The sequence below is a fragment of the Macaca fascicularis genome, chromosome 15, assembly GCF_037993035.2.
Source record: "Macaca fascicularis isolate 582-1 chromosome 15, T2T-MFA8v1.1".
Taxonomy (NCBI): domain Eukaryota; kingdom Metazoa; phylum Chordata; class Mammalia; order Primates; family Cercopithecidae; genus Macaca; species Macaca fascicularis.
In genome coordinates, this window is record NC_088389.1 from 125714363 (window position 1) to 125720493 (window position 6131).

General features: G+C 41.5%; 1 pseudogene; it reads left to right on the forward strand.

Moving 5' to 3' along the window:
• Positions 1–3605: 3605 nt before the first annotated feature.
• LOC102136649 (arrestin domain-containing protein 3-like) lies at positions 3606–5411 on the forward strand (annotated as a pseudogene).
• The last annotated feature ends 720 nt before the right edge of the window (positions 5412–6131 follow it).

The window sequence follows — 6131 nt, forward strand, 5'->3', positions numbered from 1 at the left end:
ACCACAAGCCTTAAATGCTTTAGTCAAAATAGTTGTCAAGTGAGTAAAAAAAACAAATTAGTTGCCTCTCCCCAGATTTTAGGTTCTATCTACACAGGAACTGAGGAATAGATCTTATGTTATGACTTATTTTGGTAAAATAATTGGTCAGCGTAGCAAGAAAATGAGTTTCATTGAAGTTTTTCCTGCCAAAGATTGTAGGTTCCCTCATTTATAGACACTGTGTCATGAAGTTTACTTTAGGTTGTTTTGTTTTGTTTTTCTTCTGTGTCTCTGAAAAGACCTTTCATAGTACTGGGCTTATTTTGGCTTAGTGATTGTCAGCCTGACTTGATTACTCATGAAAGTCACCTGGAAAGCTTTAACAATACTGAGGCCAGGCCCCTCCCCACAGGTTATGTTGAATTGGACTGTGATGGGGCTAGAGAATTAGGATGTTTTTGAAGCAGCTGGACTTGTGAGTCATTGGTAGCCACACAAAAATAGTATTTATTACATGCAGTTGTTTGATTGAATTAAATTTTGTCTGAATTTCTGACTAGTTTTGATAAAGTGTTTCATCCATGTGCACACAGACTCACTTGTCTACTATAAGAGGAAAGTACTGTGTGATGTGTTTTCATGGGCCCCTCACATTTCCGCACACGTTAGGAGCAGACACAGACTGCCCTTTGTTTTGACCATCTTTTCAAGGATGTTGGTGTCTCCTGGAACAAAGACTAGGCATATTTAGGGATCTTTACAAGGCATTTGCATTCCCTGAGCTCAGAGCTCCTATCCCATAATGCATGTGCATGGATCCATCTAAATCCATCCATGTCCTTCCCGTGGGACTCGAGGGCAAGGACAACTGATACCTTGTTGCTGACGCTGTTTGTTGGTGCACAAATAATAACGTTTTTGGCCAGGCGCAGTGGCTCACGCCTATAATCCCAACACTTTGGGAGGCCGAGGCAGGCAGATCACGAGATCAGGAGATCGAGACCATCCTGATTAACATGGTGAAACCCTGTGTCTACTAAAAAGTACAAAAAAATTGGCCGGGCATGGTGGCGGGCGCCTGTAGTCCCAGCTACTGGGGAGGCTGAGGCAGGAGAATGGCGTGAACCCAGGAGGCGGAGCTTGCAGAGAGCCGAGATTGTGCCACTGCACTCCAACCTGGATGACACAGTGAGACTCTATATCAAAAAATAAAATAAAATAAAATAATAATAATAATAATAACGTTTCTTTGTCTCTGACCGGGGAGTCTTATTTCTTTTGGCAGCATCCATGACAGTGGCAGCCCAACTTGTTCGATTGTAAGTAGTATGAAATTTCAGACCCTTGACTGTTCTTGCCAGGAAGATGAGTGTTAAATTTGATTAATACTTTTGAAAATAAATGCAGAGAAACGATGTCTGGGAATAACTATTAAAAAGACATAAAATATGAGGATCTCTGGGGTGTCCCACCTGGTAGAGCTGTAAGGTCACAGGGTAAATGTATCTTCTGAAAAGCCACAGCTTGCTTGTGATGCCACATTACAGGAAGTCATCGCATTTTGCAAGTATTGTGCATTTACGTTTTCTCGCAGCTGAAGGAATAATCGCAGTCTGGAGGTATTAAAAAATAGATAATTTTCTCTAATACTATACCTTTACTTTTTACATTTCTTGTTATTGAACATCTACATGTCCAGGTGTGGTGGCTCACACCTGTAACCCCAGCAGTTTGAGAGGTCAAGGTGGGAGGATCACTTGAGCCCAAGAGTTCAAAACCAGCCTGGGCAACATAGTGAGACTCCACCTCTATTTAAAAAAAACAAAAAACAAAAAACACTCGCCAGGCATGGTGGCATGCGCCTGTGGTCCCATCTACTCAGGAGTCTGAGGTGGGAGAATCACTGGGGCCTGGGAGGTTGAGGCTGCAGTGGGTATGATTGCACCACTGCACTACAGATTACAGACCGGGCAACAGAGTAAGATCTCATCTCCGAAAAAAAAAAAAAATCTACAAAAATATGTATTTCTGTGGACTAGCTAAATATATTAGTGTTATTAGAGAAATTTGATGAGTTAAACCCACTATTTAAGTGCCATAACTAAAGGCCACATCACATCTCTACAGTGTAGTTTTAAACTAGACCATCCAGTTCTAATGAAGAGACAACTCTGTCAGTTCCGATGTGAGCCCAGACAAGACTTTATCCCCCCTATAAAGTAGATTACAGATATGCACACACATCAGCAAGGGGAGCATGAGAATAGTTCATTTGATACTCTTATATGCAACCCTGTATTGTATTCTGAACACAATGAAAATAAGATGTGAGCCAAGCATGGTAGCTCATGCCTGTAATCCCAGCACTTCGGGTGGGCAAGACGGGAGAATCACTTGAGCTCAGGAGTTTGAGACCTGCCTGAGCAACATAGTGAGATCTTGTCTCTGAAAATATATATTCTTTTAAATGAAAAAAAAAAATGAGATGAGATGTCAGGCCTTCAGCATATAATAATAATAATGTTTTTTAGAGCATCTATTCTACACCAGACATTACAACTAAACGCCATAGAAGGCACTATTATAATTTCCAATGTACATATGGTAGGACTGAAGCTTAGAAAGTTTAGCTTATTCATTTGGGAGGCCGAGACGGGCGGATCACGAGGTCAGGAGATCGAGACCATCCTGGCTAACATGGTGAAACCCCGTCTCTACTAAAAATACAAAAAATTAGCCAGACGTGGTGGCGGGCGCCTGTAGTCCCAGCTACTCGGGAGGCTGAGGCAGGAGAATGGTGTGAACCCAGGGGCGGAGCTTGCAGTGAGCCGAGATCGAGCCACTGCACTCCAGCCTGGGCGACTGAGTGAGACTCCGTCTCAAAAAAAAAAAAAAAAAAAAAAAAGGAATACAATGTCTCAGAAAGGCAGCCCGAGTCAGAAGGAAAAGGATTTCCAGTCAGGAAGGCTTTGGAGCAGAGGATTAAGCCCCATAAACTGCTTGTGTAAAGAGGGTTAAATGTGGAAATAAATTAATGTGCTTTGCTTTTTTTTTTTCCTTCTAAAACTCTTTCCCCTATTTTTTCAAATGCATCCATTGGCAAAGTAGGAAAGAGAAAGAATTAATGGGTGTTTGTAAGGAAACCACTGAGATGAGCAGGAGCACAGAGCAACAGCTCTGCTGCTCTGACTTTTTAAGAAATCTCAGCCAGGTATGGTGGCTCCTGTCTGTAATCACATCACTCTGGGAAGCTGAAGTGGGAGGATTACTTGAGCCTAGGAGTTCGAGACCAACCTGGGCAGCATGATGAGACCCCCATCTCTATAAAAAAATTAAAAATTAGCCAGGCATAGTGGTTTACAGCCGTAGTCTCAGCTACTGAAGAGGTTGAGGCCAGGAAGATCCCTTGAGCCCAGGAGTTCAAGGTTACAGTGAGCTATGATGGTACCACTGCACTCCAGCCTGGATGACAGACTGAGACCAATGAACTATTTATAAAGAATCACCGATTCAACCTACAAGAATTTTGCATGACAAAGATACTAGTGTTAAGTGAAAATCACATTTTATATGCCATCATCTTTTCTGTCTTACATTATATTTTTGTAGACTTTGTTAGAAACATGGTGTTGGGAAAGGAGAAAAGTTTGACAATGAGCTTTGACTATCTTAATGACAGCAATATCCCTGTGTATTCTAGTGGAGATATTATCTCAAGAAGGGTGAAATTAGAAGTTACTAGCTGGGCACAGTAGATCATGCCTGTAATCCCAGCACTTTGGGAGGCCAAGGCAGGTGGATCATGAGGTCAAGAGATCGAGACCATCCTGGTCAACATGGTGAAATCCCATCTCTATTAAAAAATAAAAATTAACTGGGCATAGTGGTGCATGCCTGTAGTCCCAGCTGCTTGAAAGGCTGAGGCAGGAGAATCACTCGCAGTGAGCCCAGATAGTGCCACTGCATTACAGCCTGGCGACCAAGAAAGACTCCATTAAAAGAAGAAGGAAGAAGGAAGAAGGAAGAAGAAGAGGAGGAGGAGGAGGAGGAGGAGGAGGAGAAGAAATTGGCAAAATCAGAGTAAAATCTCTTAAAAATTCATGCAAGAGGACACTTGGAAATACACTTGGCTGAATCTAGAAACACTGGCACCAATATTGCCTGTACACGGAATTACATGGAAGAAGTAGAATATTTCAACCATAAAGATATCTTAGTTGGACACAAAAGAGAGGACAATAATTCCAAAGAAGGTTTCAACACTATTCATTCAGGAAGGCATGAATATGCATTCAGCTTTGAGCTTCCACAGACACCACTTGCTACCTCATTCAAAGGCAGTCGTGGTGTGTGCACTCTTGTGTGAAAGCTGAATCTCACAGGCCTTGGCTACTAACAGTCACCTCAAAGAAGGAATTTACAGTCTCTGAGTATATAAATATGAACACTCCTTCATCACTGTCACCTCAAGCAGGCACAGAAGAAAAGACGCTAGGTTGCTGGTTTTCTACCTGAGGCTCAATATCCATAAGTGCCAAAATTGAAAGGAAGGGCTATACCACGGGTGAATCAACTCAAATATTTGCTGAGACTGAGAACTGCTCATCCCAAATGCTGGTGCCAAAGTCAGCCATTACCAAACACAGACCTTCCATGAAGGAATTAAAACAGTGCGTGGCTAACTTGCATGAGGAATCCTTGTCATCTGGAAAGAGAGATGCGGAATGGCAAGTTGTTGAAAATTCCCCCAGTTTCTCCCTCTCTTCTCCACTGTGGTATGATCTGTGTGGAATATTCGCTAATGGAATATGTGGATATTCCTGGAGCTATGGACTTATTTATTAATTTGCCACTGGCCATCAGCACCATTCCTCTCCATCTATTGGGTACCAGAGCCTCAAATGTAAGCAGGCAGCGTAGCATGCATATAAACTGGCTCAGTTTATCCACTCCTGAAAGACCTGAAGCACCACCCAGCTATGCAGAAGTGGTAACAGAGGAACAAAGGCAGAACAATCTCGCACCGTGAATGCCTGTGATGACTTCGGGAGAGTGCTCCAAGGACCACTGTTTGCATATATCCAGGAGTTTCAGTTCTTACCTTCACTTCTTTATTCGGAGATGGATCCAAATCCTGAGCAGTCAGCAGATGATAGACCATCGTGCCCCTCTCGTTGAAGGAGCACTTGGTTGAATCAGGTCCATGTGGGTTCCAATCTGTATCTCTTCTGGCTGAGGACAGAGAATTATCCTGGAGACAAGTTTTCAGAGGAATTGGAATTGCTTTTGCCCAGAAAAATGGCAAATATGTGAAACAACCAGTGATCATCCTTTAGAAGCCTGCAGCCAACATTCTGGGGTTGCCCCAATGTGCTTGAAGAGCTGAGCTTTTCTCCTTTTAAAATGAAAAAAAAAAAAAAAAAAAAAAAAAAAAAGCTGCAGTAACATTGAACTGCACAATGTAAGCATTGAGCATGTACAAATTTTAAAATCAAAAGAAGAAAATCATGCCTCATTACAATGCGGTGCCTTGTACATGCTCAATGCTTACATTGCTCAATGCCTCCCTACCCCAGTCTTTAGTATTCAATACAAGCCGTCTAGATTTAAAATCCACACAAGCCACACAAAAAGGCAAGAAACAACTCATTCCCAAGTGGCCAAGCAATCATCAAAACCACACTCCACCACTCAGCTCTGACACAAGTGTTTGTTAGAATTTTCTGATAGAAAATTTAAAAACAACTGTAATTAATATGGTAAAAGCGCTAATGAAGAAACTGGCACCATGCAAAATCAGATGAGTAATTTCAGCAGAGATATGGAAACTATAATATGAATAAAATGGAAATGCTAGAAATAAAAACTTTAGTAACAGAAATAAAGAATTCCTTTGATAGACTCATCAATAGACTTCATATATCCAAGGAAAGAATCTTGCACTTAAGAAGGGAATCAATAGAAATTGCCCAAACTGAAATATAAGAATGGGGAAAAATAGAACAGAGCATTCAAGAACCAAGGATATCTATTCTATATTATTAAACAATCTAGTACAGATAAAATTGGAATCTGAAAGACATATGTGAAGAAGTAATGGGCAAGAATATTCCAGAAGTTAGCAATAGACTACAAACCACAAATGCAAG